Genomic DNA, 14,530 nt, shown 5'->3' with positions numbered 1-14,530 from the left:
ACGATCGATGCTTTTTTTTGCTACATCCATTCAACGACACATTTTTGCTACCATGGAAAGCTGCATCCAGCTGTATGTTTCGTTGACGGAGCTACGTCCCCACGACGATGGAGGTTATTTTGTGCAACGGTCGTCGGCTTTTGCTACGACCAACGAAAAAATTTGCTACATCCATTAATGGCTCAGATGTGATGCTAGACAATGGCGACAATGATTTTGCTGCAACCGTCGCTATTTTTTGCTACCACCGACGAAGTTTTTGCTACATCCATCTAAATGGCGTTGATTTGGGCGGCCTTTGTTCGTGCAACCTCAGGCAGCGAGCATCGACGACGACGGTCAGAGTTGCGGCCGGCGACACGATGGTGCTGCGACGGACGTGATATGGCGGCGACGGCTAAGTGTTGCAAGGATAGGGACGTTGGGCGTGATGGCGACGCCGTCTTGCTGGAACCGGCAAGGACGGTGTGCTGTGATGGCGAGCACCAGCGACGAGGGCGGCGAGCACCGGCGACGAGGGCGGCGACCGACGGAGGGAGGAGTTCCAGGCGAGGGGGTGGCGGTCGGCGGAAGGGATGACATCCATGCGAGCAGGGGGCGGCGCCTGCGCAGCGCACGAAGAGGACGAAGGAGATGGAAGTCAACAAGCAGATCGGACGGTCGAAGCGCACTGGATCTGACGGTTCGGGCTAGACCGTCCCAACAGTTGGGCCGGTGCACTGGCGCAGATCAGTGCCCATGCAACCACGTGGGTATACTTTGCAGTGTCCCACTCCACATGTGGTGCGATGCAAGCATGCAGTACCTCAAGTCTTGGTTTTGACGTGAGATTTTTTATGCCGCACGTTTCTCGTGCTTCGCAGCCAGCTAGGATGAAAATTTTCGTGCAATTAGAATGTTACATTTTTCATAAAGAAATATAAAAACATTTAGATCACTATAAAGGGAGTACTATATTTGCTAACCCATTTGTTCTGAAGTCACATGCCCATGGCCAGCTAGAAATCTACTAGTGTAAATATTTATTTTATTTCTTTAGAAAGCGAAAGTACTGGCATGTTGCAAAATCTAAGTAAGACCAACTCCTTAGAGAATTTTCAGCTGTGCCCACAACAGGCCTCCCCAGGCCACTTTTTCGGCGTCGGCGCCAAAAAAACACCCTAGTCGCGCTTCCAGGACTTCGAAATCCGCCGGTTCGGCCTGTTTTTGGGCCCGACGATCGCAGGCCGAACCCGGCGCACTGGGGGGGGGGGGCTTGGAGGCTCCGGCGCAAGGGAAAAGCATGGCTGGCCCACACCGTCAGGCGAAAAGTCAAGTTTTTCTTCCCCGACTCGCCTCCCACCCCCCACGCGCTCGGCCGCCAACAACTATATCCCCGCGCCGCCCACCGCCCTTCATCGCTAGATAGCCAATCCCCGCCGGGAAAAGAGTAGAGGTTCGCCGAGGCAGCCCCTCCACCAGCAGCAGGGCGTTTTTCAAGCCGTTTCCGGCCTCGGAGGGGCAGTTTAGTGGTGGGTACGCGCCCACCGGGCGCAAGGTGTTCGACGATTTGCCTGCCTCGGTGATGGACTCGGACGACGAGGACGCGCTCACCGCGCTCCTGGAGGAGGAAGCCGAGGCTGACGTCCAGGAAGAGAAACATCTCATGGTCCTCGCCGCTCGCCCTGCTGGCGAGCAATGAAAAGCCGCGGCGAGGTGGCTCGGCGCAGGGGCTGATGAAAGCAAAGAACCAACATCGTCTCGAAGACTACTGCATGCTCTACTTCGACTACTTCGCCGACGCTCCACTGCACAGCGACAAAACATTTCGGCGTCGTTATCGGATGAGCCGAAAGCTTTTCCTCAGGATTGTGAATTCCATCCGGGAGTTAGACAGCTACTTCAAGTGCAAAAAGGATTGCACCGGCAAACTTGGATTCATCTCGATCCAAAAGTGCACGGCAACGATGAGGATGCTTGCATACATAGCTCCCGGTGATTCGCTCAATGACTATGGGCGCATTGCCGAGTCCACCACCATTGAGTGCTTCTACAAGTCCTGTCGGGCAGTCATGGCAGTGTTTGGACCGCAATACTTGCAAACACCTAATGCGGAAGACACTGCCCGGATCCTAGCACAGAATGCAACAAGAGGATTTCCTGGGATGCTTGGAAGCATCGACTGCATGCATTGAAAACGGAAGAACTACCCATTTGCTTGGCAGGGGATGTACAAATACGCCAAAGTCGGTTGCAGTGTGGTACTTGAGGCGGTGGCCACACAGGACCTCTGGATTTGGCACTCCTTTGGTATGCCAGGAACTCACAATGACATCAACGTGCTGCAGTGCTCCCCTGTCTTTGCCAAGCTTGTTGAAGGTCATTCTCCTTCGGTGAACTTCGAGGTCAATGGGCGGCACTACAACAAGGGGTACTACCTAGCTGATGGCATCTATCCGAGATGATCTATATTTGTGAAGACTATCTCAAACGTTGTGCCAGGAGGCAAGAAGTCCTACTTTGCCAAGGTGCAGGAGGCTTGCAGGAAGGATGTCGAGCGGGCTTTTGATGTGCTCCAATCTCGATTTGCTGTTGTCCGCTACCCTGCTCAGACCTGATCGAAAGATCAAATGTGGGAGATCAAGACTTGCTGTGTCATCTTACACAACATGACCATCGAGAGCGAGCAGGAAGTGCCAGTGTTTGACACTGAACCATACTACAGGCAGGGTCCTCTAGCTGAAGTTGATCACCAGCTACCGGCAACCTGGACTGCCTACCTCAGTATGCGTCAGGAGATCCGAGACCCACATGTGCATCATCAACTGCAGCAGGATCTGGTGGAATACCTATGGAGGCTCAAGGGCGATGCCGGGCTCGACGTGTCATGAAATATGAGTTTTTATTTGTTGAACTATATAATTTGTATTGAACTATTTGTTGTTGCACTATTTTGTTCAACTATTTGATTTTCTGTGATGAACTAAGTGATAAAAATATATTTATGTTCATAATTGAACACCGAGCCACGACGAACTACGCCGAATATGGGCCGATTCTCGTCCATATAGGGCCTTTATTCGTCGAAAGTGGGCCGAAAACTGGGCCAATCTCGACGCCTGGGGGTGACGACTAGACGCCCAACCGCCCCCAGCGCCGATTGTATCGTCGGCTCGCTCCCAGAAGGCGATTTTTATGCCTCTTGGGAGGCCAACGGCTGGAGATGCTCTTACCCAGTGGATATTTGTCAATAGTCCTCGAATGATATTTTGCTTGTGGTCTGCTCATGTGCACAAGTTAATGCAGAAGTACTCTTAATTATTGAAGAGACTAGCCAAAAGAAATGCACCCGCAAACTTTTTCCTTGCACATCTATGAGTACCCTTTCAACCATAATGCAGTTGCGCCGTCTTTTTATATCATCCATATGCTTGAGTCTTCGCTACACACTATTCACTCATCTAATAAAAAATGGTCTAGTGAAGTGATACGCAGCAGCCGTGTTAACAATCGAGAAGCCAAGAACATGAAGCTAGGAGCCATATAGTTTTGATGTGTGTCCCACTTAAGAATAGGAAGCATTGAGAAAAATTGATGGGGAAAGTTAGAAAACATAACTGTTCTTGTGCCGCGGCTGCCTGCTACTTTGTTGATTGTTATCCTACGGCTCTTCCTCCAACTACCTATCCACCATAATTTCTTCGCCGTTAGGCACCAAAAGCCTACCATCCATAAACATCCTCTATATCACTAAGCTTCTTAGTTTTAAAGAGTCCACATTTAATTAAGGTTTCCGACTAGAATTGGGTCATCCGATTTTGACCGGGTCAACATTTGTTCAAAGCTTTCTCATTGAATTCTTTTATACTATATAATATGCTTCCTAATTCTTAAGGTCTCACAATTAATTGAGGAATTCATTTTAGAATGGGGTCAATCGATTTCGACCGGATCAACGCTCTCTCAAACTCTCACATTCAATTCTTTTAATTCATTATGTTCCCTAATTTTGAAGATCTTTCATTCAATTAAGGTATTCAATTTTGGATTTGGTTTACGATTTTCATCGGGCCTATGATTTTTTCAAATCAATCAGCGGCGATCAGCCTATAAAAACATATTAACCCCGCTCACCTCCCACCAACTATAAAAAAGAAACACCACCATGTGATATTATAGCACCAATATAATAGTACATGCGACCATCGACACAAATGTTTTCCCACATAAATATAGTTTGGTTGGCGGTAATCACACCACAAAAAGGACACCAAATCACTGTATATAAACAAAAACAAAACACACATTGTCATCCCCTCCCACTAGGAAAAGTAATTCTTTCACCAGTTCCAAAATATAAAGGGTACTAGTTTTGTAGAAAGTCAAATTTTCTTTAACTTTGACCTAGTTCAGAGCAAAAATATCGACATCCACTATATCAAACAAAAAAGTATGGAAATTCATTTCATGATGAATTTAAAAATACAGATGTGATATTATGCATTTTGATATATTTCTCTACAAATTTGATTAAACTTAAAAGGTTTGACTTTTCAAAAGGGTAATACAACTTATATTTTGAAACAGAGTGATTATTTTTTCAAAAAACCCAACAACGCCAATGACGCAGCAAAGCCCGGCCTTCTAGTGAAAGATGAAAGTGAATGGCTCTAGCTACTAGTTGAAGATGACCCCTTACACTTTTCACACCTCTTTTTAATTCTCTAGAGATAGTTGGCATTTGTCTCTTCTTTCGGCTCCCTCCTATTTGGTTGAAAGTTTCATGCTCCAGTCTGGTAAAGCAAGGGCTTTCAAATAGTATGTCTCGGGTGCGGGATCACCTTAAGAATCAAGCCATGGATTTCATATTAATGCTCGTTGTTTCTAAGCCATAAGCTATTCTTCTCTTTATCGAATTGTTTGCTCGACCCAATCTGTCCACCATTCACAACTCATATGTTCAACAAATAATCCATTTGTTTGGGGAGCTGCTACTGTCAGATATACCGTAGGTTGTATAACTTTTATGCAATCATGATTTTCCTTTACATGGACGCATATTGAACTTCACTTCACTTAAGTCAGCTAGCGACTTTCTAGAACTGAGCAAAACTTATTGAATCAAACACACACACACACACACACACACACACACACACTCTCTCTCTCTCTCTCTCTCTCAACAGTCATACTTCTTGACCGCCTTTTGTATTGACGAGACAATTAATTCATGCAGTTTTGGTTTGATATTTGGAACGAGTGGGAGTGGAAAGACCACTCTTTTACAGGTTTGCATTAAAATGTTGCATGATATGTTTTACTCCGTACCTTTCATCTTAAGGTGATAGCTTGATTTCTCAGCTTTTGGCCGGTCTATGAGAACCTACCTCTGGTTCAATTTGCATTCAGAAGTATGGCCCTTTTTCTCCCTCCCCCCTCCATTGGACCATACCCCCTTTCCACCGTGAGAGTTCATACAATAGATAAAAGGGATCAAGGCATCCTTCAGACAAAGTGCTTCTCACGGCAAACTTTTTTTTTAAAAAAAAGATTACCCCCGGCCTCTACATCGATCGATGCATGCAGTCTGATAACTTGAATACATGGATCAACCCAAAGTCACCTATCCGGCGAATAAAGTCGCATCACCTATACTCTTGATAATGTGTCCGAACCGCATGAACATGCACTATCTAATCCAATGGCCTCATGCAGGTGCCCCGCATTAGGCCGAGAGCACCACCTGGACTGGCCGATCTGCAGCGCGCACCGCATGCGCACGCTCTGGACCCGCCGCAACCATGTTCCGCCATCCAATCTTCAGGAGCGTCCAACACATTCAGCTTGCCAGGCCATACTGTCGTCGACTTCACCACAACACCAGAAAAGCTCCACCACCTGTGCGCGCTCATCAACACGCGTTCGTCGTCGAGGCTCCGCTGCGCCATGCCGCCGATACTCGTTGTCGTCGTTGCGGCAGACACAACAACGCTCCTCCTGTTGTCCTCTCGTTCCAACACCAGCCCCAAAATGATGCCCCCAAGAGGGAGGACGACCCCGAAGGCCCCCTCATCGTTCGATCCGGGAATCCAGATCTAGGGTTTCCCCCAGAACAGTCAGAACGAGGTGACGGCGATTGCAACCAACAATGCCTTCAACAAGGAGATGACGTACAAGACGCCGCCATCATCCGCCATGACCGAGGTCGACACGGTTTTCACCGGCAATCGCACCACTCTGAACCAACCGCTGCCCGGAACACCGACAGGGAATCCGTCTCCCTCGCCGATCCCTCGACAAACTAAAAGGGGGCGTCATGTCCCTAAAAACGGAGGGGGGGTCGTCATGTGAACGGTAGGTAAATTTTGTATCCTTTTTTAGGGATAAATTTTGTATCCTTATTATGGTCTCGTCTTCAGAGATGAAGTATCCAGTGTAAACGCCCGTTCAGTGAAAATTTGCAAACTATTGTGGTAGGCCATCGAATTAAAAACGTACGGTATAGATCAACTGATCCCGTAATTTATTGTTTTTTCTTTCTACCCTGTCTCCTCCTCCTCCTGCTCTCTCTCTCTCTCTCTCCCTGGTCGACATCAGGCCGGCGCCCCTCCCCATCGAGGCAACAGGACTGCGACGCCTGATGCCCCCTCGATTTCCCTGCTCAACGCCCTTCCCTGGTCAACGCTGAGCCAGTGCGGGCCGACGCCCTCCCCATCGTGGCAGTAGGACGGCGGCGTTCGACGCTCCCATCTCCTCCCTGCTCCATTGGCGACCAGGATTGGAACCTCGAGTCCCAGTCCGTCTGAAGTCTGCGTTTTCTGACTCTAGTGAGAAAATTTTCTAGTTGCACACCAGGAGCTAGCACGTTTGGCCGCTGTCCAATGCAGATGCGGTGGATTTTCTGTAATCCGGAACTGAGCAACACCAATGTTAGTGCACTATTCTAGGTAGTTTTGTCTGGCTTTGCAGTTGCAGTGTCATTGTTAGTTATAAAACTGAACTTAGCAGTAATCCTGACATAGCATCGTTCTTGGTTACGAAATGTGAAGAAACCACAACGAAGCTTAAGGCTTTTGTTTGAAGTACAGTAGCTTCTTTGGTATTGTAGAGTGTAGACAATACTGAACTTGCTGCCTCCATTTTCAGAAGTTTCACGAGGAAGTTGATTGTAAGCATCAACTGTAGCTTTATCATCTCATCTCACTATAGGATGTGAATTTACATAATTGTTACTTTATCATGCCATTGACAACATTGGGCTTATAGCTGAACTGCTACTAGATGAATTGCAATCTTCCTGCTCTTGATCTTTTTTGTGAGACATTGTTCTCCTGAATTGAAACTGAGGCATTTGTTTCTCTTTGCTGCACATCAGTTTTCATCTGACCATACTTCTGCACTTTCCAGTCCCTCGTCTGTTCGAGTCCCGCTTCCTGAAGCTCCCCACCACTTAGAAACTATGCTCGCCCATGTCGCTTTCCCTCCTGCGATTTCATCTTGTCCGGTTAAGATGACAAGGCATGCCATTCTTATCCTTGAACTGTGTGTGCTCTCATATTTTTTCGGACTCTTATCCTTTGCGTCCCTTGATGGTTTTCAGGAGGTTTTCTTGGAGATGTCGAGCAGAACGGGTCTGAGCTGGGTACTCCCAGTTGGAGGTGATTTTTTTTCTTGCCCCTCTTTTGTGGTATGAGGATTTTTTCCTAGTTCTGTCTCGACAATTTTTTTTATATTTAATCTAGAGAGACAATTTAGTTGTAGTGTTAATGTTGATAAAGTTGGCGAACATTTGTCTGCGGGTAAGATTCATTACTCTTAGATCTGATAGGTTGTTTGTGATGTGTGAGTTCACTTGTTTAACTCTCAGTAATCACCAAACTGAGGAATCTCCCTCAACTCTGGCCCTAGTTTTTGTTGAAAATCTGGATTTCATTACGTTTCTTCTGTCTAAATCTTTATACGGATCTTCAAGCCCAGGATCTTAGCATCTTATCACACAAAAGCTAGGTAGCACTCCGTAATCGGTATAATCCAGTAGTTAAGTATCCTGAATTGTTGTTTTGTTATGTCCTTCAGTGTTATTGTATATGATGCACATGTAGTACTTTCGTCCTTGCCTATTGGGATTTTAATAGGAGACATACATAATAGCTGGATTAAAATTTTGATGTCGATAATAAATATTGGTGATTGAATACAAGTTGTTTGTAACTCAAATATGTTAAACAAATAGTCCATTGTTTGGGGAACTGCTATTGTCAGATATACCGTACGTTGTATAACATCCGTGCAACCATGGTTTGCATTTACATTACATGGACGTATATTGAATTTCACTTGTTTAGGTTAGAAAAGTCAGCTACCGACGTCCTGGAACTGAGCGAAACTTATTGAATCAAACTAGTCTCTCTCTCCGGGAGAAAAGGAAAGCATGCGTTTTATATTGTAATAGCTGTCTTTCTTGGATGCCTTTTGTATTGACGAGACAACTAATTCATGCAGTTTTGGTTTGATATTTGGACGGAGTGGGAGTGGAAATACCACTCTTTTACAGGTTTGCATTGAAACGCTGCATGACATGTTTAACTCTGCATCTTTCATCTTAAGGTGATAGTTTGATTTCTCAGCTTTTGGCCGGTCTATCAGAACCTACCTCTGGTTCAATTTGCATTCAGAAGTATGATGATAGTGAAAATCCAATGGGTCTATCGGAAGTGTTAGCTCCTCAAAGAGTCGGTATTATATTTCAGTTTCCTGAGAGGTTTGAACATTGAATTACTACATTCACTAATAAGTTTTTTACATATTAGCATGAATGCTTATGATTTTTGTGAGTGCTTGAGAAGTTTCACTACAAAATAAGATATTTTAAACCTGTAGGTACTTCTTATCAGATACTATACTTGAAGAAGTTACTTTTGGATGGCCAAGGCAAAAGGCAGACATTCCTTTGAGGGGGCAACTCACTTTAAAACTTCAGAATGTCATTAACTCTGTAATGATTATCTCTCATACATACCATTTTGTTGCGTTGCGGAGTGAATTTGTAGTTTGAGACCACACACAATTGATTTCTGAAGATAATTTGTTTAACGCTAGGTTGGTCAAGGTGCCATTTCATTGGATAAGGATCCACAGTCTCTCAGTGGTGGGTTTAAGCGGCGACTTGCTTTGGCAATTCAACTGGTAATGTTTTCATTATTTTAGGACAGGTGGATCGTTCTGTTTTTAGAAGTGAAGATGGATAATATTTTTCCTTTATCTTCTTATTTTCTAGGTTCAAACTCCTGATTTATTGTTGCTTGATGAGCCCCTCGCTGGACTTGGTATGTACTTGAAATATCCATATCAAACTAATATCTGTAGATTATTTGCTTCCCCTTGTATTGATCCATTTGTGAACCCATCTAAATGCACATCAGCGAGAGCAGTTGTTTAATATAATTCTGCTTGTGCATCCTGTCATCTTTGTGCCATAGCCCAGACTTGCCAGGAATATTGTGTGGTGTCAAATAGTTTTTCTTTTAAATAGTATATGCTCTCTTCGATGTGGTTACTAAATTTGTATCATCATCCTCAGATTGGAAAGCTCGGGCTGATGTTGTGAATCTCCTGAGGGACCTAAAGAAAGACTACACCATACTGGTTGTAAGTCATGACCTAAGGTAATTTAGTACTCACCATAGAACACGATACTTTTGTATAGCCGTGCGCCATCGGAGCCATTGTTGAACACAACGCTTAACTGAGGCTGTCAAAATATCTGATTAAAAACGTTTTGCAGACAACTATACCCGCTGGTAGACCGGTCCTGGAGAATGGAAATGGGGGGTGTTTTGAACGAGGAACCTTTACCTGTATAGATTAACATTTTTATTCCTCGGAAAATTCATAACGTTTTTTTGTGCGTGTGCAGCTGGAATGCTGACCCATTTGTTGTTGCTGTGAACAGGCTCATAGCTAGCTAGGGATCCTAATGTAATGTTTATAATTGTACAAGGCAAGTTGCAAAATCTATTAAGAGTGACTCCACACCTACCGGATGTTCGTCAATAATAGTATGATGTTATTTCGCATATGCTCTGTTCATGTGCACAAACACAGAAACGCTCTCAGTTAAGTATCTTGAAGAGTCTGACCGAATGAAATGCACCGACAGACCTTTTGTTGCGCACCCCCCAACTATGAAGGAACCTTTTGCTGTCTTTATATACCACCCCTGTTTGAGTCTTCACTACACACTGTTGATTCATCAAACATATACAATAGTGAGTTGCTAGCAGCCAGATCAAAGCACCAAGGAGAGAAAGTGGTCTACTGATATGGTACATTGGTACGTAGCAGCGGTGTCAAAAAAAGAAAAGCCAAAATGTCAGAAGAAGACGGAGCTAGGAACCATAGAGCTTCCATGTGTGTCTTAGGAATAGGAAGCATTGGGGAAAATTGGCGGAAAAAGCTATAAAACGTCACCGTTCTCGTGCTCCGGCCTCTTACGCCTACACCTTCTAGCTCAACGACTTTGCCATCCTCTTGATTTGGCTATGAAGTTCCTTCCACGGCCACATGTGCAAACACAAGGAGTATCGAGCAACCCCTCTCTATGTTGTGCCCACTCCTTTCATGTGTTATTCTCGTGGTCATTCCCCTCCCCCAGAGTTCGATAAGAGAGATTGAAGGTAGTGGGATAAGAGATATGACTAGAAGTTGGAGAGGCGTGTGCGCCGTATGCCTCCAAATCTAGGGAAATATTTGGTGACTCGTGAGGATATGCATATGAAGCCCGCATGCTTGTGAAATGCAAGCTCCCCAAAGATCATTTGTATGTTAAAGCAATTGATTAATTGCAAGAATGCTGAGTGCTTGTGATATGTGAGTTCCCCAAAGATCATGTGTATTTCAAACCACTTGATTCATTGCAATAAACCATGCATCGTTTGATTTTCTCTAGTGAAAAATATAAGTAAACAACTCGTAAGAAACCATGGATATTGCACGATTGCAAGTCATTTTTTCACGGCTTAATAGTTCACTCATATGCCTGATATACCAGGGAAAACCCCTTTGAAAATACTACAAAAAAAAGGGAGAACCATATGACATGTTGCAAATATTTCTCCCCGCATTGATTGTTCATCATTCACACCCAAAATACTGGAAAATATATTCCGCTTGGCGAGAGGTTTGTCCTGACAATATTAGACACAAATAAATATTAGAGGTGTTGCACATCGAATCACTTGGCGCGCCGAGGTTTTCCCCACCAAGCCTTCTGTCGACGGCCCAAGGCGCAACGGTACTTGTGATATTTCTGGTTGGCGTATGTTTTATTTGGCCATTTTATCGATGTTAAATACCATTGGATGTGTTACTTTTTATTGGCATTGGAAACATATACTATTATTTTATGGCGGGTTTCACAATTTATTGATGCTAATGATTCCTCCTTGCTGACTGATCACGGCTTGCGTCGGTCACTTGAGCGACGTTGGATCCCACTATCATGCGCTCCCCTTTGTTTTATTCCATGCCCTACCCCCACCTCTCGTTTCTTATACATAAGCAACACTCCTTTATTCTACCTTTTCAGGACATGTTGCTCGCCTTCTCTTCCCTCACCATCGCGACCCGTTGGGCGAATTGGGGTGCTGCTGCTGCAAACCAACCACCGCCACCTGCTACTAGGGTGAACCATCGTGGGGCGGAGAAACGGCCACAACTAGTGCCTCCTTATTCCTCTCCCTCACACGCAATCCTCAGCTCTGCCACACACGAGATGCAAATGCGTCGGGGGAACATGCTGCAAGAGTGATGGGCGGGTGTTGAAACAGAGGCTTGACATGCTAGGACTATAGGATCCTTTTGCTTGCAACCAACGCGAGCGATGGCGCGCGACCGACAAAGGCGATGTTAAAACCACCGATTGCATTGTTGCAACCATTGACAGAAAAAGCTTCAACCGACGATGCAGAAAACTTCAATCAATCACTGCTCAGCCAGAAAAGTTGCAACCATTTACAGAAAAGCTTCAACCAGGGCACCGCGCACCCAAAAAAGCTCCTACATTGGCACAAAAACTTCAACAGTAGATTAAAAAAAAAGCTTCAATCGGCGACAGGAGAACCTACGGAGTGAGCCGATGATGCACATGATAGTTTTGCACCCACATGCTGCGATGGCGGCAAGCATTGCAGTGAATTGACGAGCTCAGGCAACCAATGCGGCAGGGATCAAGCGGCGTCTGGTGATGCTTCGACCGACGACGACCCTATCCTGGAAGCACCATCCTGCGCGGGGCAGGGGGGTGCAAGGGGGTGGGGAGGGGGTAGGACGTGCACTATCGGTCTATGGGCTTGATGAATGTCAAATCATCCTTTTTTAAGAGAGGTTCCTTAAAGATTGGTGATGACCAATCGACGAGTTATTGGGATGATACTTGGTCGGGTGACATGCCATTAGTTCTACAATACCCGACCATGTATAATTTTGTGTTCAGAAAAGAGGATTCAGTGGCTTCTGATCTTCGGGGCGGCCCTTTGAACATCCAATATTTTAGGGCGTTGCTGGGTGACAAATGAACTAAGTGGATGCATTTGAGTTCTAGATTATGTCAATTAATCTAACTCAGATGGAAGATTAATTCGAGCAGAGATTAACCACTAATGGTGTCTTCACTATGAAGTCTATGTATGCGGATCTCATAGATTCTGGACCTATTTTTCCCAGAAAGCATATTTGGAAACAAAGGTTCCTTGCAAGATCGAAGTTCTCGTGTGGATTTTGCAGAGGGGTGTAGTTCTTACCAAAGATAACCTTGTTAAGCGTAACTGGCATGGCAGCAAAAATGTTATTTTTGTGATTAGGAGGAGACAATTCATCATTTATTTTTGTCATGGCCATTTACTACCTTGATCTGGTGCATGGTTCATGTTACATACAATTTAGCACCATCAACGAGTATTTCAATTTTTTTAGTAACTGGTTAGGTGGTATTCATCATATGCTGAAGGGCCAAATCCGTGTGGGAGTTTATGCCATTCTCTAGGCAATATGAAATTGCTGGAATGATTACGTCTTAAAGATATCGTCTTCTCCTAATTTATTGCAGGTTATCTACAAACCTATGGCTTTAATCTGCATGTGGTCATCACTGCAGCGTGTGGGCGTGAGCGCTTATGGCCTCTGGAGGCAGTCAGCTGGAAATGGTTGCACAGGGTTTGTTCAACCAGTTTGGCTGACGAGCCACTCGTAGATTATGTGAATGAGCTAGATAATCTCTGGTTCGACCGCCTGTGGTCGTGTTTTCCGTTTATTTGTTTTACCATCTAGTACTAAGTGACTTGAACTTATTCCATGTTTAATAGTATGCATGTGTGCATCATGTGATGTAGAGGCTGAAGTACTCCCCTTCTCGGAAAAATGGCTAGCTAGAAATCTTAAAGTGATATTTGAATGAGTATAAGGCATATGTTAAAAAATCTATCTGGAGTGACTCCATACCTACCAGATGTTCGTCAGTAATACTATGATGCCACTTTGTGTATGCTCTATTCATGTGCACAAATACAGAGGTGCTCTCAGTTAATTATCTTGAAGAGTCTAAGCGAATGAAATGCACTCACATACCTTTTTGTTGTACATCTTATTTACCATCGATACCTTTTGATGTCTTTATATACCAACCATGTTTGCCTCTTCGCCATGTACTATTGATTCATCAAACCATGTAGAATAGTGGAGCGGTAACAGCCAAAGCAGGAACCTAGAAGAGAAAACGGTCTAGTGAAGTGGTACCTAGTAGCCATGTCAAGAAGCCAAAAATGAAAGAGCATGTGACTAAGAATCGGAGTCTGGATGCGTGTCTTACTTAAGAATAGGAGGCATTGGGGGAAATTGATGTGAAAACATAGAAGTCGGTATTGCTCTTGTGCCCTGGCCTCTTGCCATTTCTTTCCTTGATGCTCTTCCACCAGTGACCCACACTAAGATCTGGGGCGCACCTCGGCGCTCTTGCATGAACCTGTCTTTTTTTTACGATAAAACAACACCACACAAAACTGACACGCAAGACCAAATTGGTCGGTAGATCTAGGACACACCAGTGCTCCTTCTTTTCCTAAAAAAACCTAGTGCTCCTGCTCGTTACTTCCCTGAGCCGCTTTGTGGACATTTGGAGGACACCGGACAAACTATAATGGTAATTGCAGCTAGATTAAGGCAGCAGAGACAATGTATTTTCCAATCCATGCAAGCTACATTGTTTCAGAACTTCTTGCGGAATAAATATGATTCAGGGAACTAAGATATCCAGTAACATGAAAGCAGAAATGGACACTAGGAACTCTTAATCTAAACATCCAAATTAAGCTAATTGCATTGCCTTTGGAATGCAAGACCACTTGTTGCTAAGGACACAATTGCCAAAGGGTGGTTGCATAGAAGAAAAGCCAAAGATTGCAAAGAGATAGCTCTTTAACAGTAGCAACAAACACAATAAGCCTCAAGTCGCATAAAAACTGGTTTTACCAGTTTGTAAACAAAACTGGCTGCATGC

General features: G+C 44.7%; 1 pseudogene; it reads left to right on the top strand.

The window, feature by feature from the left end:
• The first annotated feature begins 1,564 nt into the window (after positions 1–1,564).
• On the top strand, positions 1,565–9,947 carry LOC119272736 (annotated as a pseudogene).
• Positions 9,948–14,530: the final 4,583 nt, after the last annotated feature.

Source organism: Triticum dicoccoides, chromosome 3A (genome assembly GCF_002162155.2).
Source record: "Triticum dicoccoides isolate Atlit2015 ecotype Zavitan chromosome 3A, WEW_v2.0, whole genome shotgun sequence".
In the NCBI taxonomy this organism is placed as follows: domain Eukaryota; kingdom Viridiplantae; phylum Streptophyta; class Magnoliopsida; order Poales; family Poaceae; genus Triticum; species Triticum dicoccoides.
The sequence above is the reverse complement of the archived record's forward strand: the minus strand, read 5'-3'. Positions and strand labels throughout refer to the sequence as shown.